Here is a 25,264-nt window from a genome sequence, read left to right as displayed (position 1 = left end):
GTCACATGGTGGATGCTAACTGTTTTATTTTAATTATTATTATTAGTTTTACAATGAACCTCAAAGAGATCCTGTATTTTAATGATCAAGGAACAAAATCATAACAATCGGCAACAGTGCTCCTGAATCTTTTCACAGTTTCATGATTTTCTACATATAGTAAGGAAAAAATAGGGGTGTTTTCACACTCATGGGAAATTTCAAAGCTGTAACATCTTACTGAAAATAGAAAATTGAGAAAAAAAACACATTTTAATTACATTAAAGCATGGTAATATTAAATTTGAAAGGGTTATTATTGCATTTTTCATTAGAAAATAACTGCTGATTTGTGTCAGCCAGCTATTAAATAAATTTCTATTTTTATTTCTTTGCCCATTTTCCCCTTTTAGTAAGCAGTTTACAGTGAATGAAGACTATGAGTCTACACAAATGCTACCATCTCTGTAAAGCCTTAATTAAACTCCCTTGCAGACGTGCACCACAAACACTTATTACACTACTTTCTAGTCGAGTGCGCTGGGAAGACTGGTCAATACATGCACAGTAGATCGGCATGGAGCTGCAGGTATGAACTAAAGAACTGCCAAGCATGTGCACTACTACCCTGGTAGCACAGCAAAACGTAGGGTTGCATGCACATGTCTGCAGACTGGGGGAAATTTACACCACACAGACCCTAGCAGACCAGATCACATACTCGTAGATGTGGAAATTATTACACTGGCCTAAGATTTAACTTAAATTTTTATTGGCAAGTCCCACCACACACACACACACACACACACACACACACACACACACACACACACACACACACACACACACACACACACACACACACACACACACACACACCCACATTCTCACAGCTATCATGTTAATGCCCCCAGACACTTTCAGGCTAACAAGACTAGGGGCCATAAGTGCAATTTAAATGGACACTAGGGCATAAAAACTCTATGTATAGAATCACCAGTCAAATCTGTTTTTAAAAATGTATTTAAAAGTTTAGTATTTTGCCCCAAAATAATATTTAAAAAGCATTTTCCCCACAGGGACAATGAATAAAGATAGATGACCCTTTTTTAAAGCTCAATGCCTCAAAGAGATTTAGAATGAATGGAGCTGAGACGAGCCATGCAAACTTCTCGGGGTCACGGACTGTCTTAGCTCAAAGCAGTTAATTATGTGCGATTTTAAGCCTCCCGTACAATGTAAACAGGTAAGTGATGTAAAAATTTGCATCCCGTACAGCCGTCACAAACAGGAAAATTAGCCTTACAGACCAAAAAAGTTTTTGTACCAGGCTACCAGCATGTTTATTTCTCCTTTAAAGTTGGGCATTTTAAAACTGAAGTCTATAGGAAATGATGCACTTTTGGAACCAGCCTCAAGTGGCTATTCAGGGAACTACAGTTTCATTTTCCAGGTCCAGAGGTTGCTGCTTGGTTGTACTTCTACTGCACATGCACACGATATCATGACACTGCATTCGTGTCAGCGCACCAACACGATTGATGTTTTCAAGTCAGACTGTTACAAAACTGACGTGTGGCTGTTTGGGGTAAAGGGTGGGTCATGCATTATCCAAGAGCTACCTCAGACGTTACAAAATTCTCTCATAGATTTCTAGTCAGGTTTCTTTAACTCTCTCCCTTCTAATGTCTGCAGTGCTTTGAGTTAAACATTAATACGAACATGGCAGCGTGACAACCGTCAGGTGTTCTTTTTCTCTCCTATGAAGTCATCTGAAAATAATAATCACAGCTGAAGAATCTTTCCCTCTGGTGTATTGTGCTATGTCTGAAAGACTTCTGACAAGATGTCAGCACATCTTCCGTAGTCTTTGATATTTACACAAAGCCTTATTACTTCATGTTATGTGACAGTTTTACAGCTCTTACATTGGTGTTTTCATTTCACATCCTCCTTTCTTTTTATTACAGGATGATGTGGTTCATATACGTTTTTCGCCAATGATAGGTGGTCTTGTGATGAAGGCCATGTGAGTGAACAGTCCAGAGCACATGAGAATCAACTGCTTTGATAAGCTTGTCTGTCACATCAGAAAGCCTTAAGTGCATGTTCCCAATTAGACAAATGGAGCTGCTCATAATGGAGAGTGTTCGTCTGCAAGTATCAACTCACATTTTGCACAGTTTCAGCAAATCCTTCCAGAGATTGAATTATTTCTGTTCCCTTCAAGGAGGTGCAATAAAACCTCCATGACTTTAGTAAGATGCAGCATAATGAAATATTCAATAGGTGTGTGCAGGACAATCTAAGCTGGATGTGGACAAAAATACTCTTTTATGTTCTGTGCTTTGGGGCTACAAGGAATATGTGTAACAGCTTTTCCCAAGATTACTTTTACAGACTGATTTTTATCATTCAGATAGCTGAACTGACAAAAGAAAATTTGTTTCAGCCCAGACATAAAAAAAAAAACACTGTCAGTGAACACGTGGTTTCTAGTCAAAGCCAACCAAATGGCTGTGTCTAGCTCTGCCGGTCCTCATTAAGCGATGATCAGAATTTCTCTCCAGATGTCCGTGAACTTGAGACACATGGCTGAGGCCGAGCTGGATCTGCAGACCACTTGTCTCAATGACCCCTCTTAATGTAATGAGTCACATTTTCCCCACAGCTGATTCAGACTGCAGCTGTTGTAATAATCCAGATTTTGATGAGTGATCTGGCTTATGATGTGGTACCAGTACGATGCCAGTTTCACCAGCTTTTGACACACGAAACCAGAAAGTCACAGCCAGTCTGTCCGGTCTTTTAGTGACTTATACCAGCTCCACCAAGGGAGCGATCTTTGTATGCAACCGACTATTTGTGAAAGCCCCACCTGTACCAAGGTTATAGCATTTACCTTGCTGTTTATCGGAGCTAACTAACTTGAATAGCAAATTTCCACTGTCTCACCACTCCTCACATAACATGTACAGAGTTTAAAACTTTCACACAGTTAGTCTGTCACACTAACTTTTCCCATCACCTTTATATAGAAAGTAATTGCTGATCAACTAGTGCTGAACACTGTTTTTTCATGCATAGTGGAACTTTTGTTGCACCCCAAAGATGTGTTGGCCGGCCACAAATTGAGAATTAAGATAGCAAATCCATTTTTTTACCCCGTCTTCTTCATTGTGGGATCATTTCCCCAACACTTACCGACATTTTGACTTATCATATTGTCAAAAATAACAAGAAAATGAAAAGATTTCTGTCAACTAAGACACACAAACTCATTGCCTTTACTGTACGAGGACTGATCATGCTTTCTGTTGTGCGTAATCACCCTCTCAAAGGCCCATTCTGAGCCAGGAAAAACCCTGCAAAGAACCAAAATATGCTTCTTATAAGGAAGTAAAAGTTAACTAGGAATTAGTTTGGATATTATGGACAAAATAACAGTACATCAAATCAGAGACAGAATCTTTGTTCCATTGCTCTACATTGGTTGAAATTTTCAAGCCTGTTATAGTTCAGCCAGACCAAAGACAGCAAACCCACAAGGCACCGCTGAGGCCCCCCACTGCAGTGGCCACATTCAATTCCCATTCATCCACCGCTGGCCCTTTCTGTGACGAGCTCCCACAGCGTGATCACACTGGTTGTTCTAGTTTCTCTCATGTCTGAAACATTTGAAAGTCAGGTAGATGACAACACCGTGTTGAGCAAAGCTAAACTGCACTATTCTTCAGTAACTATAGCAACTTATGGTTGCTGTTGAAATGCAGCTGATCAGGTCACTGTACAGACAGTGCAACTCATCAGGCTGCTTGCACTTTGGCACTTTGCAGCCAGCTAAGAGAACAGAGTTGAGTGACTACTTACTGGTACGAATAAACAACAATAATAGAAGAAAGTGCGACAGGCGTGATATATTGTTAATGTGCCCTGAAGAAGCTATTGTTAAAGACGCAACTGCAGGCTAAAAAAAACTAACAATAGAAATTATATGGTTGTGGTGAATAAACTCAGACAAAGACACTGCAGATTGCATTGTCTGCCAGAGTAAACCAGACAGAAGACAAAAGTATTCACCTGGCATCACCTGGAATGATGCCACCGTCATAGTGAATAGACAAAGGCTATAAACCTACCAAAAGCAGTCTGATTTGAATGGAAACAGTTTTTTCTTAGTGCAGTTAATTACAGCTAACATACACAAATGATGACATTAAAATACATTACGGTTAAATTATTATAGATCCTGGTGTTTTGGTTTATTTTTTTTTTGATGCTTTAGTCACAATCACAAAATTACTCCAACACTAAAGTACGTTCCTTTGCAATAACCATAAGCCCCATAAAAAAGGACACAGTAGAAAAACAAACCCATAAAACTCAGCGGAAAAGCTAGATTAAAAATAAACAGTCTTTTGAACACAGCTTAACAAATGTAAAGACGCATGAAAAATTCAGATATCAAGATTTCACTCTGCTTGTGTTGCTATCAGACCTTGAAAACCACAAGTAGATATGAAAGTACTTAAACGGCTTGAAATGTAGTAATGATACAGTTTTCTTATGCAGTACATTTGATAGGAACAGACACGGCAACCAAAAATAAAAAAAAAAGAAAGGACATAGATGTCATGAAAACGTCATGCAGGAGTGCAAGCGCTCAATTAAGAAAAAAGAAAAAAAGCGGCCTAAAAAGAGACCACAGAGAACCATGGAAGCTTCATGAGAGGATGAGTGATAAATGTCTAAAAACTGTGACCTTCAGTACGAACAAATCATGCAACATGACGTCAATAAACTGCACAGAGCACACTCATATTTACTCATCTGTCTAGTCTGAGATTGCTGTACTCCAAAGAGTACTACAGGTACAACATTGGCAAATTATCTGAAGATATTGATTGCAGCTTTTTTCTGACTAGAGTGCTACTTTCTAGCAGTCATCCGCTTTCATTGGATTCTACAAAGTAACATGTTTGCTTTGTCTATTAATAGTTCTGCATTCCTTATCAATGTCAATTTCTTTAAGCTCCAAGAGCACGTGCAAAATACTTGGAATGCCACAGCGGACATTGAAGTTCTTGAATGGCCTGATGAGTTCTGAAGTTCCCACCTGAACGTTTTACAGGACAAAGACCCTCAAATGTGGCCCGGTGTCTGTACCTGACAAATCATTTTCGTTGGGCCAATAGAGCAAATCTGAAGACTGTTATTTAGCAAGACTGGAACGCTCCATTCTACTGCAGCCACTTGTGGTGTGATCAGCCCACATGTTCAATGGGGTAGTTTAAAGATAAAAGTGTTGGGTCAGTTTGACTGTACACCACTTTGGTTTACATTTGGTCCCGATTCCCAGACAAGCATCTTAACGAGCCCCTATTATGCTTTTAGGGTTTTCGTTTTCCTTTAGTTAGTTAAAGGAAAAAGTTGTGCATGTAGACGGTCTGTAAACTTTAAAAGCTCAAATCACACACTAAAGGGAGTAATTCTCTACCATGGAAAACACTGCTCTTTACATAACAGACATGCATCATTAGTAGGTACAGGCTTTTGCCTTGTTTATCTACGTTATATTTGCATAACGCCTGCTGGTGGCTAGTTTGGCACAGCGTCAAACAGAAAATGAGCTACTTCCTCACAGTTCACCATTATCTAATCTGCAGGACTACGTCTCGCTGTTTATACTCACAGTTATAGTCACTGAGTGAATATAAAAGATTGACGCAGTGACTTTGACATCACCCACTGGTTTATTTACTTTTGTCTTCAAGCCTTGTGTTTGACATTTGGCCATTGCCATCTTGTTCTTTTGAAACCAAACATGACGAGCGAAGGGTGGATCAGACTCGAGAATACTACGCACGTCCAAATGGTAGAGAATAGCCACACCCTAAACTATTTATCACCATCAAATGAGACCATAATTTACAAAATCACTATCTGCAGGAGACTTTAAACAAGTGACTGGAACCAAAAACTCACTAGAAAAATGTTTACTAAGGAAACAAATCAAGTGAGAAGTAGGGTCATTTTCTCATTGACTTTAATGCAATCCAACTTCACTTTGCAACCGCAAGAATTGCCCCCTGCTGGCTGCTAGAAAGAATGCAGGCTAAGTCACTTCTGAATTGTCTTCACTTTTCAGACCCTGAAAATCTAAATCTTTTATATACAGTCTATTGTTACAATGTGTAACCAACTTCCCCTCAATTGACCAGCTGACCAATCAGAGCGCACTGAGTTTTTTAGGAGGGGGTCTTAAGGAAACGAGAGCTAAAACTGATGTAACTTCAGACAGTGTTAGAAGAGGTGCCAAAGCAATGTAATATAAGAGCAAATAACGTCCTCTTTTGAACACAGAAGCATGAAAGCATGTTCTAAAATAAACCTGAAAATGTTGTCGATGCTCAATAAATTGTAATAGTTATATATGCATTGTAAAATGAGCTAAAAATTACTTAAATGGACAATCATCAGGTCAAAGTTTCAATTTGTCACAACAGCACTAAGTGGTAGCATGCTAACACGATAAACTATGATGGTTGCCAAGGTGAACATTAATAGTGTTTAACGCGTCATTGTGAAGTATTAGGTCAGAGCACAGCAGAGCCAACGTGCAGCTTCTTTTTCAATGGCTGTGGACTCTTACATAAAAATGTTGCACCTTACTGACATTTAATGACAAATGAATGCAGAACAAGCTGACACTTGCTGCACAATAATACAACTAATAAGTCAACTAATGACAGACTTTCCATTAACCCTCCTGTTATGTCGTGGGTCAAATTGACCCATTTTAAAGTTTAAAAAAAAAAAAAAATCTAAAAAAAATAAAAAATTGTTTAAAGTATTTTTTTCAGAATGACATTTCTTCTGTTTGGCTTAACAAACGTAATCAACATATAAAAATGAAAATGGTTCATTTCACATTTTTGCACCCTGAGCAAAAGAGGTGTCCTGCATTAATTTATCAACTTCATGAAAAGAAAAAAATTCAAAATGTGAAATAAAATTTTTTTATAAATCAATGTCATGTAAAACCATTGCATTTTATATGTAGGTCTTTCCGATGTACATTTAAAAAACATTTTAATATGCATTTTTTAATGAAAAACGAGTGGATTATCCTCACTGAACCTTGATCTGTGAGAGGTAAAGAACACTACTGCTCTAAATATTAACTGAAATGATTAGTAATGGAGTTAACAATAAGATACAAACAATGTTTATTGGGATTTTTTGGTTTCGGACACTTTTGGATAATTAAACATGACCCAGGAACATTTTTACAGTTCCTGAAAAATGAACCTAACAGGAGGGTTAAATGAACACTTTCCATAAATCTGTGGCATCAACTCATCCCCCAAAGCATCCGACATACACAACACAGAACCAACACAATGATGAGAAAGTAAACAATACCAGACTGATGATATAGAATTATTCTGAAGTAAATTGTTGCTTTGCCAGCAACCAACAAGTGTGAGACATCCAAGATTCATAAAGATCCCCCACATTTTACTGCATTATTCACCATCCGCCTACATGGAGATTAGTTCTGCTCTTTTATGTAGGTCATGCTATTGGATAATGAGATGACATTTTGTACTCATAAGCAGGCGTCACTACATCATAAATGCTCATTGTTACGTCGTTTACATCCTGCACCTTTTGTCTAGACTGCTCACACTTCCACCAGTGAGAAAGTGGATTATTTGTATAATCACTCAGACATAAAGCCATATTGCCTCAAGCTGCATCTGTGGTGCTGGTATTGGTGATGTCATCGCGGTCCTCGGCTGAAGCACTAACTGTCATTAATTAGACTGTGGCACTGCTGTTCACTCTGTGTTCCCATGGTAACAATGTGCGGTGTCTACTTTCCCCCCAACCAAGGCAGCTATGTCCATCAAGCTGCTGGTTCCCATTTTCTTCAGGTTCAGGAGATTATTCATCTATAGCTCAGAAACCCATTTGTTAGCCTGTTGAATATTAATAAAGTGGCAGGCAACCTTCCTGGCTGTATGCTTTGATTCCTCCTCATAACCATTTCAACTCGCTCTGTACACATTGTAATAGCTGAGATAAACGTTTACGTGATACTGGGCTCCAATCATCACAATCATTTACTGTTTACTTATATTACATCAGACAATGTAAATATTTCCGTGAATGTTACCAGTTAAAGAGAAAATATATTTTAGATAATTATCTCTGACTTTTTCTTGCAGAAGAACTGACATTGCTTGTGTTGCTTCTTCCAGACAGACATCACATCCGCAATGGATGTTCTTCCTGCAATGTCTATTCTTATAATAAGGGCTCTTATTTGTACATAGCTCTTCTTTAGTCCACTCTGAGTTACACAGTGTTTGGGTCAAGGGCATTTTGCACCATGTAATTCAGTATAGATAGAACACCACAGGCTGAAACTCCAGACTTTATCCAACAGCAGAATAAGGAAATTATGGGAGAGGAAAAAAAAAAAAAAAACACAGAAGGGTCTGTCTGGGACATTCTCACCCCAAAATCTTCCACTGACCACCCGATGGAAAAAAAAAGAAGCAGCGGTCAGTCAAGAAACAAATCATTATGCCCCTTCCTCAGCAGTTCTTTCCCACAAAGCATTGTCCGTCTCAACCGAGCAGCAGCTTCCCACTAATCCTCCCCTGGGCAACAGCTGAACCCTTACACCCTCTGTCACTGGACAATCCTGTCACAATACAGTTTAGCACATCCTCACCTGCTGTGCACAGGAAAACAACACAAAAACACATGGCCTTTTGACCTGTTTTTCATAACTGCACCTGTTAAAGCACCTGTTGAATAATCAGCTCGTCAAGAAACACAGCTGAAATAACATTTGCTGGCTTTAACTATTAAGCATTTACACATTTTATCTAAACAAAGTAGTAAAATCACACGTGACAGATTGGAGGTTGCGGATGTTTAATGCACTAAATGAATGCTGATCTATAATAACTGATTAGTTATTATCATTACAGTGCGCAGCCCCACTCGGTCTAAGTGTACACTTTAAACAGGTCTCTTTCACTTATTCTGTGTTTACTTTTTCTCGGCGGTTCACCCGAAAACTGCCTTGTAATTACACATTCACCACACAGCCCAGACTCTGTGGGTGGTCGCATCCTCTGAATGAGAAAGCAGACCTATAAAACAAACATCCTTTCACCAGGTAGAGCCACTCTCAAATTTCCTCATAATTATATTCTTTCAACAATTCCAAATGAATCACCAAATTATTCCAGGCCTGTTATTGTCTGCTGCTGCTCAGGAAAAAGATGCAATTACCTAAGGCAGAGTGTGAGCAAATATGTGGGTCACGGTTCTAGGGCATGGGTGGAAAGGGCAATGCAGCTCTTTCTTTTCACCGATGTCTCAAGCTCAGACCGTAGGTTACATCTTTGATTAAATTTCCGGCTGTGGACAAGCAGCGATTCTTCCACAATGCCCCCGAAAGAGACGTTTTGAGCTGATAACATCGTCGTTATGAATACATCCGCGAGCAACGCAAACCGAGCCTCTGTGTTACAGACAGACTCTGAAGTGAACTTGAATAGCCTTTTGCAAGCAGTCCATGGAAAAAATGACCTTATGTCTCCATTCCTATCTATTGCTGTTTCATTTTCCTTGTTATGAAATGCTGCCTTCCTTATTTCCAAACCTTCCTGAGCCTCCTGAGAGCGCACAAATCTCTCCCGTTCGATTCAGCAGCTCGTAATGAAAAGATCTCCTTGAGGAAACAGGTAAACAAACACTAAATCAGAATATTGAATTGCGCTATATGGCCACAAATCCTTTTTGTTTCATTTTAAATTCACAGGAACCCAAAGCTAATTGTAGATATTTTTCATTCCCAGACTGATACAGCATTTGTCGCCATCATTGACAGCTACACATTAATGTTTCATGTATTTCACGGTAATCAACATTTAAGTTGAACTAATGGGCACCAAAGCAGCTACAGATGGAACCTTTCATCCACCTGAGGGCCTGTTTTATGGTGGGAAAAAATGAGTTTACACATAATCACAACGGATGCCAGGCAGAGAAAGAGTGTTAATTGCATTTACATTTTTAATGACAAAAGGCTGGATCATTGCTACTCTGAAGAAAAATAATCCCACTGAATAGTTTTTTTCACTTCACGCCTGATGAAAGTACAATATAATACGGCTAGTTTAGATGCTTTAAGTGGCCACAATATCAGTGGAATTGTGTGCACACTTTACTGAGGATAACAGCTCACATCAAGGGAAGGGAAGCACTGTGGCGTAGTGAGTGCAGAAATTATGCTTTGCTGCGATAATACCTCATGATTCATACACTCAGCTGAAGCGTCCTTGAGCAAACCCTAAATCACCGCCAGCTCCAGTGAAAGAGACCCTGTCCTCTGAACTCCCAGCTGATGGAGGGACAGAATTCCCCTGCAGACAGTATCACATATTTGTTTGTGTTCTAATGAGATTCATAGCGTATTGACGAAATGTTGAAAATGCTGCAATAGATGCTGGATATAAATCACAGAAATGGGAAACCTGTGTGCTGTACTCACCTCCAGGTCACAGTTATAGTATTAAATCACTTCTGAAAGGTCATGTTTTTAGGCTTGCTTGTATGTGATACTTCTATTTCTATTATTATTACTATTGTTATTATTAATTTTTATTGTCTGATTTTTTTTAAACTTTATTAATTGTATTGTTGATTTTTTTGAAAAAGTTTTTTACTTATCTACTTATTTGCATATTTGTTTTACTTATTTACTATTACTGAATTTTTTAGCCTTGTGCTTATGGGTTTACCCTCTATTTTCTTTTAATTCCACTTGCTCTTTCCCTTACTTGGAGTGGCATTTTATTATTCTATCTGGTGTTTTTGTGCTAATTTGTTTTTGACAATCTTTTACAGGGTTTGCACTGTTCTTCCTGAGCATCCTTTTTGTCTTTTTTGTCCTGTTTGTGAAGCAGCATTTTTTTTTAAAGGTCCGTTATAAATAAAGTCATTATTTGTTAGTAGCAGTAGGAATAAAGATCCCTGCTGATGTTTCCTGGGCCCAATCTGAGAATAAAACTCAAGTGTCACAGAGGTCTTTGAACTCTCCAGCTCAGCGACACCGGCCGCAACGAGGTTCTGCCTCTTGACATCACAGATTTCAGAAGACTTGCTGAACGTCAGAGGGAACAAAGATCCGTCTGGGAGTGCTGCTTTCATTTCAGCGTCAGACCTGCCATGATCTTGTTGTGTGTTTGACTCCCCAAAAACAAACAGCGTTGTAATGCACACTGAGCCAACACCCTGAACTAAAGATCTGAATCACATCTAGGTCACACACACTCACATACTCATGGGCCAGGCCCTCACATATTGTGAAGGCCCGGCCTTCACAATATGTGAAACACAAAGTGTAGCCACACCCAATTCCTGAAAGTAACCTTCTGTTGAGAAAGAAAGATAAAAGCTGAACCTCGAGTCCTGTAAATGAGCTATATTAAACACACACAGACACAAGACACATTTATCCACAGACAGAAGGGAAAAAAGAAATCACTGTGCAGCAGACAGTGTAGCACTTAAATAATGGCTGCTGAATTAATTCACCTGTAACTAAAAGGGCCTCTTTTATGTTGATCTTCACCCCTTTGAGTGATGAGAACTAGCATAAAAGCCACTCAGAAGATTCCAGGCCAGCAGTGTCCATTCTGCTCAGAAGAGACCCTCATGTATTACTGTAGTGTCATTGAGAAGATCTGAAGCATAATATTCCGATGTTTATCTCGGGTAATGTCACTAATTTCATGCCACAAATAAAAAGAGGGCACACAAATTCACACAATGCGGCTATATTTCTAGTGCCAGAAGAAGGGACTCTTTTTAAATAAATATATACATTTGAAAAAAATCATTCCTAGAACAAGAAGAATGGACTCTTTTTAAATAAATGTGTTTGGGGAAAAGAAAAGGATAAATATCTTAATCATGCACCAATGAATCTGAGCCTGAAGCTACGGAGGACAATCACCGTGTGCTTCGGAGCAAGAGATCAGCAACAGCAGCGAAGGATGATGACGTCTGTGGAGGCAGTTATATAACCGGAGCTGAACATTTTGTCTGTCATAGTAACAAGGTTAAAGAGGGTGATATGAATACCAGTCATAGTCTCAAGAGTCATGTGCAACATAGTTCCAGTGACTAAATGAAGCAAAGTTTATGGAGGCAGGCATTGACCTAACATGTAAGGAATGGAAAAAGAAAATGTCCCTGTTTGATGTTAACACTCAGCATGTGTGTTTCGCTTCTCTTAGGCTCTGACAAAACCACCTTCTGTCCTCACAGGGGATTCATTAACTGTTCACTATTCAGAAAACTCAATAACAATATGCAGTATGGATGACAGGACTGGACACAGAACAAGGCTGATTATCATAGAATCTTGTTTGTAAATGTTGTGGTCGTACAGATGGACATAAAAACAGTCCATTAAATATCAGCAGAAACTTTGTTACTAGTTTTATTGCTATACCAGAGTATACGGACAAATTCAGTAGTAAAATAGAAATGCTCATGTAACATTAGTTCAAATCATCTAAGGCCTATATTTAGCTCAGTGAACACGGGACCTCTGCAGGTTGCAGACCATCCCATAGATGCCTAATCAGACTGGGATCTGGGGAGTTTGGAGGCTGGGTCAACACTTGGGGCTTTTAGTCGTGCTTTCACCTGTCAGTAGTTTTAATGTTGTGACTGATCAGTGTGTATATAGGTCAGCCACACAGATATGTTATAGTTAACATGAAATCTACAAAAATGTGTTATGAAATAAGGAAATCTTCATTAAGTGGAGCGTGTAGCCCTTGTCACAAGTGCCTTGTGGATAAATATTATTGTGTTGTCCGTTTTATTGCGCATTTAAATTTCTTTTAAGAGGTATATATTTTCTTTCCTCTTGTCATATTAAGCGGAGACTGCTGCTTGCAGCAGAGAAGAAACAGCCCTGTAGCAATAAACAAGGTAAATGTTCACACCAGACTTTTGGCGTTAGTCCAAATATAGCACACAACAGATTGGGAGGGATTGTTTTCTGAAATGTCTTTGTCTGAGAATCAAAATGACTGAACCACTGGTTATACCAGCACATACAGTATACAGCAGAAGTGAGCGCAATATCACCTGAATGCAAAATGATTCAGATTTTTATCACCTTGCTTCTAAGTTGAACAGTGGGGTATTTGCTCTCGAGTAAAATTAAACATTAAGCAGTTTAGATATATTATATTGAAAATACATACCCCACAGTTGAAACTCAGTGCAAGAAAAGTCAGTATACCTTTCATTACTTAGATTCCAAAAATACTTTGTATGTCCACATTTATTTTTTGAAGAAAAACGCAATCCTCCTCAGCATGAAAGATACCCAATTTATGAACAGATGTTCTGCCATTTTTTGAGACAATATTTGCAGCTGCTCTTTCCTGGATATGTTGTGTTGCTCTACCATTCTCAGAAATGCAAACCAAAGGTGTTCTATTGGCTTTAAGTCAGGCGACATACTTGAATAGGTCAGAATTTTCTCTTTTTTCCTCTTGAGAAACTCTTGTGCGATTTTGGCAGTGTGCTTTGGATCGTTACCATGCTGGAATATTCCTCTTCTGCCAAGCTTCAACAGACTGGGAGCCATCTTGTTAGTTAGTATTTTATTACATCCAGAGGTATTTACAGTGCCAGCTATAAATGTCATCTCCCCGATACCTTTGCACCCATGCAGCCCCATATCACCAGACTCCCACCACTGTCAGGACTATGCATTCACTGTCCCAGTCTTAGGCAGACTGACATCAAACATGCTGGACTCTATGTGAGCCGAACAATTTTATATTATATGTCATATTTATTTTGTTCTCATCTGACCAAAAATGTGCTCCAAACATTTATCACCTTTTGTCATCTACTTTAACAAAGTTTCATCTTGCAGTTTTGTGCCAAACAGCAGGCAAGGGTGTTTGTCTTGGACGCTGTCCATAGAGACTGAAATTATGCAATGTACGTCACACTGTCTGAGCCTGAAGAGAAACTCAGATTTCCACTGATACCTCCTATGACAAGGCTGAAGCACATAATCGTCCCTTTTTTTTTAGAGTTAGATTGTGCAAGTAGTGCACTGTCATTTTTAGAGGACAGCCACTGTGGCTCTGGCTCTTGGTACTGTTGCTTGTTTTATGCGTTTTGATTAGTACATTTTTTTACAACCTGGGTGTCAGTGATCACAGGCATATTCACTTTTGTTGCAATGAGTTTCTACTTTGGGACCTGTATTCTGGACATAATCTTTCTAAATTATTTGTTTTTGATTGTTCATAAGAGAAAATATTCAACTCATAAACCTGAAAATAATGAAATTATTTAGAAGTGAAAATATTTTGAATCAGTTGACTTTTTAGTGATATTGTACAGAAGTGTAATAAATTCCGTTGTGTGCTGTAAATATATGGTTTCTAAGTTGGCCTCACTGTTGAGAATAATTGGTCAACTTCAGGCTAAATTTATGTTAATGTTGCACTGAGTCATGGTCCCATAAACTATATGAAACAGCATCTGATCAAGTCAAAATTTGAGAATATCAGTTAATCATTTCAGTCATTTAATGCACAAGTATTCTAATTATTAAATAAAAAAAATATCTAGATGTGAACTGAGAGTTAGTTATAGTCCTAAATAACATTTGGGATTTCAACTTTAACTGGACTTTATTAGGAAACTTGCTCATACTTTTTCTAGTATTTTGGTAATGTCATAAGACTCATTCAAATGACAGCTATTAGCTCACAGACTACATGATACTAAAATATCGCTAGAAAATTTAATACCAGCCTCTGTAGTGATCTTATTAGCATTCAAGGATTATATTTAATTCTTGTTCCTCAATCCAGGGTGGGAGAATAGAGCTGTGTTGTATGCTGTACAGATTTTACAGCTACATACGCCAGTCAAAACGTCAGATAAGACTTTTTATTTTGACCATTTTCTACATTGTACAACAAGACTGAAGACATCAGAAATAACACTAATGGAATTATGTAATGAGAAAAAAGCTGAAACAAGGTAAAATATTTATCCAACGCAGCCACTATTTGGCTTGTTGACAGCTTTGCAGACTATCTGTGATGTCCTGATACAGTGTCATGAGGTCATCCCCTAGAATCAGGATATGCATGAACTGTTTCAAAACTACTGGAAAACCAGGTGACAACCTCATGAAGCTGGTGGAGAGAGTGAAGAGTGTGAAATAAAAAAGTATTTTGGATTTGATTAAATCCCAATGTGCTATTTAAATGATCTGACCTCCTCTGTATTACTCTAAAATGCAGAAAATAGTCAAAAATAATGAAAAATTCTTCAATAAAGTCAGACTGTCACTGTAGCCTAAATAAAAGTGGCTTCCCTTGACTTGACTTTGAACTCTAACTTTTAGGACTGAACTGAGCAGGACTGTTGTGTACGACTATAATCATTTTGTCCACATCAGAAACTAAAGGTCTACTGTAATAAAAGCTTACCAGTAAACTTTACACTGAGCAATCCACAGACATCGATGCCAAATAGTAAGCTATTAACTCCACTTAGACTACATCATAAACAACAACACTTTTCGGTGAATGTAACTTTAATCACTTGGATTTATGGACAAATTTATGCTCAAGATAGAGATACGTGAAGGTGATAAAATAGCCACAAATTCAGCAAAGCAGATACAGGTTTAAAAATTGTATTTCTCCCATGATGAAGACCTTGACAACTAAATAAAACCTTGAAATACAACTCATTTCCTTTTCCAAGAGTGCCTGAAGAATATTTTCTTTTCCGCAAGCTATATTTTCTGTGCTTGTTTTTGCATCCACTCCCTGTTTGTGCCAAACAAAGTTTATTACAATGTCACAAAATGTCTTATCTAAACTGGTGTGGGACAAAGTATCTTACTTTAGATGCAAACAAGCCTCTCTGTGGGACAGAGAACATTTAAAACAGCTGAAACGTGGGGAACATTTGTCACTAGTTGGTGAGTAGCATGCAAAGTCTAGCTGTGATGGAAATAACTAATAGTCTAAATACTTCTCTAATATAGACAGACTTCCTGTTTGCCATCTCTCTCAGCTTTTTATATTTTATTACTTACTGTTACTGTTCTGGCTGCTTCTCTGTCTAACTAAGCATGCCTCTGATATTTATTGGGTTCAGGATGGCTGATCTGTGTGGCATCAACATGGACAGATAAAAGTTTCACATGCTTTTTTTGTTTGTTTGTTTTCTAGCTGCAGTTTTATGTATGTATGTAATTTTTAAATGAAGCTATAGGAAGTAAAATGCTGTGATAAGACGTGCCAGACAATTACCAAGGGAAACTATTGTTACAGTTACATGTGAATAACACCCCTAATGGCTGTAGGAAGCAAGTACAAAGGCACCTGAGCAGAAGTATAATCAACCACTGAGTCCAGTTTTCATGAAACAAACTTAGATTCCTTACAGACAGTATAGCATTTTGCCACTTATTACTTCAAATACAGTTGCTAAAATGTGAATATTAACACAATAAATACTAAAAATGGGGCTGTTCACACATAAAAGGATGAGACAGCGGATGTTTAAGGTAAGTAGGGCTTAGTCATATGCAACCTGTGACATTGGCCAACCTGTTGTCAGACTTCACTCCATTTCATGTGTGTTTGAGATGAATCAACATGGGTCGGACATTCAGCATTCACTCCTATGTGGAGCGCCGCTTTGTTTTCTTAAAGAGACAGAAGTTAGAACTGATCCCACTGCTGTTGTACAGACCTGCACCATTTGTGCATGCCCAGTCACACTAAGCAGCTCTGGCAATATTCAGACTAGCGTTCAGTTTAAGCTTGCAGGACATGGCCCAGTAACCTACTTTCCCCACAACATGCTCTGTAACATCAGAGACGAGGCTGTGTGTCATCAGTTAACTAACCTTCACCACAGCATAGTTTCAGCAAAGAGAAGCAAAAATCCAAATGCAGCAGTGCTAAAGCAAAAGAAACGAAAAGCGATCATCACATTTATGCACCACAAAGAGCTCTTCACAAGGCCTCTTGCTCAGTTTACTCTTAGTGGTAAATACGCTGTTGTGATCTGATGTTCTTTGCACTTAAATCTGCAGTCGAGACAAAAACAAAGACATGAAGCAAGGAAATGTCTCAAGAAAGAAGGCTGATAGGGGGACAAAATCTGACTGTTAAAAGGATTATGATAGCAGTGAGTACAGGGTAAGCTAATCAGGAAAGATTATTATAAGTGTGGCATCTTTAATGAGGTAGTAAGTGGCAAGAATAGAAGATTCTTGCCAAAATTTTCACACAGGTAAGAAACTGAATGCTTGCTGTTTGACCTGTAATGTCTTAATAGAACCTTTACCCTTCATATCTATGCTGCCACAACTGCTGAGGGGCACCGGGACAATGTGTTGGGTTTCCCCCCTTTTCTGTGCACATCCCATCCCATTATTGTCCATGTATCAGGTGAACAGCACTGTAAACGGTTAACCTCCACAACCTGACACCCTCAAACCATTCTGCTGCAGTTTCTGGGTTAACACAGAGTCAAATAGCCAGAGGAAAGGGAGAGCGTGGGTTAACATACTGCACAGATAGCACCGCCACTGACACAGATGGTGCATGCTCACTCTCAAACTGTTCAGTTCCCGGCCCTGATTTGCATCACTTGAGCATGTGGCAGAAGTGGGTTTCTTCAGAGTCAGTGTTGAGCAGCTACAGCACAGAAAAGGATCAAAAACAACCCCGAACCTCTGTTTCCATAGGGGTAGATGTTACACCAAAGTGGGATACACCATTTTATGATGTAAATTCAGATCGTCCCATTTAGTAACAGGAGTGAGAAAAAAAATGGGAAAAAAATAGCTGAAGGGAGAGGAAGATAGCATGAGTCATGAGGCTGGCCCAAATGTTTAGTAGCATGATGTAAAAAGGGGCATATGGCGCAGCGAACACCCCAGTTCAGTCAGTCATGGAGCAGCCCATCCTGTCCCACTCAGCTGTCAGCACACATCCTCATCACTATTCATGTCTGCTGGGCCGACCCAGTGCTCCGACGCAGCAAGCCGGCAAAATGGCTCAAGCCTCAACATGAGCGGATGGAGATGCAGGACAACAGGGCAATTCTGAGCACGATATGCAAAACCCTGCCTCTTTACAACTACAAACATGGACTCCGAGCAAAGTGACAGAGTCGCCATTAACTTGGCATCAGGCACTCAGATGGTCATCAAACCTCATTTTAGTGAGACAAAAGCCTTTTCTTACCAAACTCACTCGGTGAGGTCCACACATAGTGCAAATAGCCTTGTGCTTTTACATTTAAGCCACATTTATGTGTCATTCTCTCACAAAAAACTGTAATAAGTCCCAAATATCAGATGTTATAAGGTGTCTGCATCAAACCAAAAGCAGGTTTCCGGGTAGCAACACGTACTTCTTCACACTTCAGTTTCAGTGAGTTGTCGCACAGCTTCACACAATATTTAACCAAAGGAAACTTAAAAAAAAAAAAATTTAAATAAATAAATAATTGGCACAAGATTTCACAACAGTATGCTACCATGTCTGTGCTTTTAACCTTAAAAAACACAACCTGTATGATAATCCAAATGGTGCTGCTGAAAATCTGATTAACTGTACTATTCTTTGTGACATTTTTTTTGTTGTGTTGTTTGTGTGTGTTGTTTTCTTGTTTTCAGCTTTTCTATCAGAACTGAACTGAGTTAGTTTACTTAGATTCTGGGAAGTTGTAAATTTTAAAAAATATATGTCACTGAATATATCGTGTGAACCTATGCCACCTTTTTTTCTTTTAACATGTGGTCTATTTTATTACATATACAGGAATACAGATCAACATGTTGGTCATTTAAAACGTGACGAAGCGCAAATTGATCACTCCTCTGCACTAATGTGAAACTGAAACTAAATGTCATTCACTAATGAAAACATTTTTTTTAAATTTTTGCACACCTTTTTTAAATATTGTGAATATTGCCAATAAAAGACTTGGAGAAACTGTAAAGTATATAAAAAGAGCTTGTTTTCCCCTTTTATCTCCTACAGACCTTGTAAATTTCCAGTCGTTCAGGTTTGCTGAGCTAAATTTATAACAACCAAGACGCTACATTTTTCTGTGACAACCCAAAGCTGCGAACTCACCTTATTCTGCAGAATAAGGGTCACACGGATCCAGAGAGGCGCATGTGGTGAGAAAGTGGGCTTTAACAGAAAGAGGGGAAAAACCGCGACGTCCTACATTCCAAAAAGTTACACAGAAATGAAGCTGCGCTGGCGCCTGCCTTCAAACGATTATTCCCGATGAATTTGGGTTTAAGCCTGTTGAAAGGAGGAGATCCTGATCCAGCCCACACACCTCACATTTTACATCTTCATTAGAGGGATCAAAGCAGCTCCTGTCCGCAGACACACCAAGGCTGAATGAGGAGTATTGAGCAGCCAGTGTCCGTCCTCACGCTCAGCCCCGCCCACTGGACTACATACTAAATAAAGTTATGTGAGCGTGTGAACGTGTGCGCGCGTGCGTGTTTGCGTGTGTGCGGTGAGTGAGTGAGTGAGTGAGTGGGTGGACTTAAATAACGCCTCTAAATTAAAAAAAAAAATAGAATTCAGACGAACGATAAAGATTTTTCAGTGCGTAACAAGGATCTGCTCCATGCGAAGTTCAACAGGTTATGAAAGCACTGAATATGGCTCCACGCACGGACTGAGCACTGATTTGCTGCGGTTAGCGTGACTCACGCATTTTTTTCTGAGTCATGCTTTCAAAGGCCGTTATATATCTGATCATTAGATCCCGGGCTGATCACAGCAACGCAGCGCTGAGACGCTTCTGACCCACAAATCAATCCAAGACATCGGAAGACGCTGCAGCGCCACCCTTAGGTCAGCAGGTGTAAAGCTGCAGGGGAAATGGTGCCCTACAACAGTGATTCTCAACCTTTTCTCAGTGACGTTGGACGTACCCCCTGTGAACTATTTTTTCATTCAAGTACCCCCCAACCAAGGCAAAGCATTTCTGGCTGACAAAAAGAGACAAAGACGTAAAATACAGCACTACGTCATCAGTTTCTGATATATTAAATTTTATAACAATGCAAAAAAATGCTAATTTGTAGTGGCCTTTCTTCAACTATTTGGGGAAAAAAAAATAACTAAAAACTTGTTGAAAAATAATCGATTCAATTGTAAATAAAGATTTCTACACAGAAATAATCATCAACGTAAAGTGTCCTCTTACACACGTGGACAAAACTGTTGGTACCCCTCGGTTAATGAAAGAAAAACCCACAATGGTCACAGAAATTCTTTGAATCAGACAAAAGTAAAAAAAAAAAAAAAGAAAGAAATCTATGAAAATTAACCAGTGAAAATCAGACATTGCTTTTGAACCGTGGTTCAACAGAATTATTTTCAAAAATAAACTCTTCCATCTAAACTCTTCCATAAACTGGGTAATAAAATGGAATGGCCTACTTGATATGAAATTCAGTTTATGAACTTTCATTCATACTTTGTTGAAGTATTATTTAATAAATATATTTTATAAAGGAGTTTTGAATTGTTGCTAGTTTTTAATTGTTTTTTTAAATCTCACATACACCCTGGCATACCTTCAAGTACCCCCAGGCATACACGTACCCCCATTTGAGAACCGCTGCCCTGAAAGATGCAATAAAACAGTCATACAAGCAATACTAAATGCAAGATGTAAAAGTAAGCTTCTTGTCCATTCATCTTGAACAATGTGTTGTATTTTAAAAGGTTGTTGTACGATCTATTATGTAAAACATCCATCTTAATCTAGTGGAGTGGAAGCATAAAGCGCCATAAATGGGGAAATATCTTAGTAAACTAAAAGCACATTGAGACTGCATTTACGTACAGGACTGGAATAAACATACATAACAACACACACCACTGCCAGTAACTAAAGCTGTGAAATAACTCAGCTGAAGAGACTATTAAAAATATTACTCTAAAATAGTACAGCAGAAATGTAAAGCTGAAAAAATGGATGTTAATGTAGGAAAATGTACACATTTTCTGTTGCACTTGGGATATTTTGAGTCAAATACACACTGATCAGTATATTGTCTCTATAGAACATGTGAGAAAGAAGAACCACATGTCAAAGAACGACCAGCCAACAGTTTAAATAAACCTTTCCCCAATACACTCCTTTAATTACCTTCATTCAACAGTGATGTCTCACTTTGATTCTTTGATTTCACCACTGCTATTGCAAGTATCACATTATATTACTCACTATACAAACACAAACATATCGTGGTTCTGATTGTCGACGTGCCACACACATTTAATGAAAAGTTAAATATGTCGACTAAACAGCAGCTTTCACATGCTATAATTTAGTAAACAAGTACAGACTTTAGTGGTGAACCGCACGTGCTTTAAAATGTTTTGTTGAGAGCCGAGGCTTCAAATAAGCTCCTCTGGTTGTTCTTATGTGACGAGTATTTTTATACTGTACATACAGTGGGGTCCAAAACCCTGAGACCACATTGAAAGCAACAGAAGCTAAGATGTGTAAAAATGAAAGAGGAAAACTTAACCTTCTGCGCTGTTTCTAGGTCAGCAATCAGACGGAAGCAAATCTGTGACATTGACCATGTTAATTTCTTTGCACAAAAGGTCAGATCGCGTCCACATTTAGACAGCACTCATGAAGATTTGAACTGCTCATCATGGGCTTGTTTGAGTAAATCAACCTGCTGTCGTCGTTCATCTGTTATATAACTGCAGCTGTGCCTCAAGATACCAGTTTCTCACTAAGCAGCATTGTGATACCTGGAAACAAGGCATCAGAACTAAGTGAAAGAGTCAGAAGCCAAATTGTTATTCTAAGAAAAGAGGCTTTCTCAGCATCAAATCATGGCACGATTGAAAGTTTCTAAGAGGGCAGCGGATGGCACACTAAAACACTTTGTGGAAACTGGATCAGTTGTATCCAAAGCACGATCAGGCACCATCTGAAGATCAATACATTTAGCTTCGAGAGACAGACGACAACTTCAACACAGAATTGGCAAAATGAAGAACACAAGACTCCAATCTGCACAAATCCTGTCAAAAGAAGGCTGGCTAGCAGTGATGAGTAGCAGAGTTCTGTCTGTAAAGGAGGGGAAACAAGGCCAAACGCTTGGGGTGGGCTAAGACACATGACCATTTCACAGTGGACTGACTATGTAGTGATGGATCCAAGCTTAGGATTCGTGGCAGTAACAGAACATAAGTACACAAAGAGAAGACAGAATGATACCACAGTGTACCAAATTATAATCCTTAATCAAATTGTTTTCAGACCAACGTGGATCTAAATAGATGTTTTCTCTTTGGACAAAAAGCCTTTTCCAACAGCCTTAAGGTCCAATCAGCAATACTTTACCCCAAATGTGCCAGAAAGCTTGTGAGTCACACCAGCTGCTACGCATATTTTCCTTTACCAAAACAGAAAATGACGAATTTCCCATTACTTGTCTAATATATATTCATGTACTGGACAACAACAACAACAACTGCTACCTGCAGCATGCTCACTCACCTGAGAGCTGCCTGGTTAACTTCTAGATGTGTCCCATGTTTGTCAAAAGTGCTGCTCACATACGTTGTTGTTTATGGCCAATAAGCAGACACCATTTAAAAGCCTGGAATAACACTAAACCCTGTTTTACCTCTATATGCACACACCAAAAATCTGAAAATATTCACATTGGTTGGTCTTTGCACAAGGCTGCACAGTGGCTTGGTGGCTAGCACTTTGGCCTTGCAGCTTGACGATAGCCAAAAACATGCTCAAATAAACTGCCCGTAGGTGTGAATGGGAGTATGATTGTTTGTCTGTATATGTAGTCCTGTGATAGACTGGTGACCTGTCCAGCCTTCGCCCTAAGTCAGCTGGGAAAGACTCCAGCCCTCCGCGACCCTCATGAGGATTAAGCGGTGTACAGATAATGGTATTGGTGATAGTATTTGAACAGGAACCCTCACATCAAAAGGTCTTGCGGTCTGTGTTGTGTAGGCGAATGAGACTCATGCTGGTATTGAGAACAGGTAAAGGAGGGCAGCTCAAAAAAATGAGTCTCTGGCATGTTTTGCAGCATTCAGTCAACAAAACATCTGTGATATGAGAGGCCTGAATAAAGTTCAGTTGGGTAACTACTCTGCATCTATTCACATAAATAAGAGCAACTGCAAACACTATTGTTATAGTACTAGCTCAGACAGAAAACATATATATATATATATATATATATATATATATATATATATATATATATATATATATATATATATATATATATATATATATATATATATATATATATATATATATATATATATATATATATATATATATATATATATACATACAAGCAGATTTATGGTAATAAGCTTGTATTTAACAGTTTCATTTAAGGAATAAAAAGTAAATACCTATCAAATTACAATAAAAATGTGTAACAGTCTTTTCATGTCAAAAAAACTTGTGGCTATTCAGTCACAGGTGTTTTTATAGTGGCAGAATTTTTTTTTTGTGCAATTTTATTAATGTGTTTTTATTTCAATTTTTTTTAAAGTATAAGAAAAAGGAAAGATTGTATAAAATTACATTATTTAATTATTGATTAACTATATAAATTATTTTTTTTTTTAAATACAGTTGGAGCATCACATGTCCGGTTATCTATGTCAGACCTTATCACAATGTCAAACCACACATACACTCAGACAGTTCATATAATGTCAGAGTGAACATACACTGCCTATTCTCTCGAGCACATTTAATGAACAGAGCACGCTATAGAGGAGAATTTCCTTTTTATGTCCATTGAAGAGAGTGAGTGAACCTTGTTGAGAGCGTACGCATGTGTGTGCAGCCACAACTCACAAAACCCATAGCAATCAATCTGCCTTGCAGCTGCATTACCAGGCCAGGATGGGTGTTATGACAGTCATGCACTTCCTTTGTTGACGATAGTGGTGTGCATTTAATATACTGTAAAAGAAAATTATACGGTGCTTCCTTGCTCTTTTTGTCAGCATCAGATAAGTAAAACAGCAGGAATCATAGGGATACTGGTGATTTAGTTCCAGTTTTCCACATAACTAGTGACATCACCCTGGTTGTTAGTTGAGACTCAGACATGTTCTCAAGCTTTCCATGACTGGTTCTACTTAAGCACATGAATGTGGCTTATTCAGTTGTTTTGACTAATTCTTTTAGGTAGAGATTGTTAAGGGATTGATGAGTTTTGCAGTATACACACTTCAGTTTCATTGTAGTATCACAATGAGACACTTCAACACATAACCTGCACCTTTTCTTTGTTACGGTCAAGGAGGCCTCCTCCATAATTAAAGCCAGATGTTATCCCTATAGTGACGGTCTCCAAATACAGCCCTGCTGTCTAACAGGAATGCAGCTTTTCAATACTGGAAAATTAGTCAAAACAAGTTTTTGTAAACTGTGTGTCTAAATATGTAAAGATGAATAAGATTTTCCAAACAATTTCAATTTGATATATGTTCTGTGTATATGACAGCAATCTGTTATAAACATGTTACAAACCACAAAAGTTCTTTTTTTCATCTTCAAGATAACACTTGTGACCTTTTGAATAAATATAATCAAAACCTTACTTACAAATAGGGAAACGTATTTGACATGTTTATCTGACTGTTAAATACTTATCATCATTGATGAGGATGCAAATTTCAGTAGCCAACACTGTGACTTAATCCCCATTCCCGCACCATAAAATCATAGCCAAGCTGAGAAACTTTGTGTCTAAGCAAGATATATAAAAACTCACTCATGCTTTTATGACTTGGAGAATGGACTACTGCAATGCACTGCCCTTCCTAATGAGACCATGAGACATTTGAGAGTCATTCAAATGACTCTCAAAAATAGAATACGAAGAAACACTGAGAAGAGAGAGCGCATTACTCCGATTCTTAGATCCCTGTACTGGCTTCCAGTTAAACATAGAATTCAATTTAAGGCCCTACTTTTTGTCTGTTAGTCTCCGGATGGACTGGGCCCAAAATACATCAGAGATATGCTTGCTGGAAGTATCAGCCTGGAAGGTCTCTCACATCTGCACGGACTGGTTAGTTCGTGGTGCCTAGAGTTCAGAACA

At 38.5% G+C, this 25,264-nt stretch overlaps 1 protein-coding gene across 2 annotated transcripts in view; it reads right to left on the bottom strand.

Moving 5' to 3' along the window:
- The window catches only part of npas2 (neuronal PAS domain protein 2), a 61,546-nt gene extending 36,308 nt beyond the window's left edge, over positions 1-25,238 (bottom strand). Inside the window, exon 1 of one of the 2 annotated variants that reach the window (XM_035942467.2) lies at positions 25,134-25,238. The gene's annotated coding sequence lies outside the window, so the exon portion shown is untranslated. Of the gene's footprint in view, positions 1-19,238; positions 19,690-25,133 lie in introns of those variants that run through there. The other variant, XM_023297287.3, reaches the window with a different exon arrangement.
- Between the last annotated feature and the right edge of the window lie 26 nt (positions 25,239-25,264).

Source organism: Amphiprion ocellaris, chromosome 14 (assembly GCF_022539595.1).
Source record: "Amphiprion ocellaris isolate individual 3 ecotype Okinawa chromosome 14, ASM2253959v1, whole genome shotgun sequence".
Lineage (NCBI taxonomy): Eukaryota > Metazoa > Chordata > Actinopteri > Pomacentridae > Amphiprion > Amphiprion ocellaris.
Note: the sequence above shows the minus strand (reverse complement) of the source record. Positions and strands in the feature narration are given on the sequence as shown.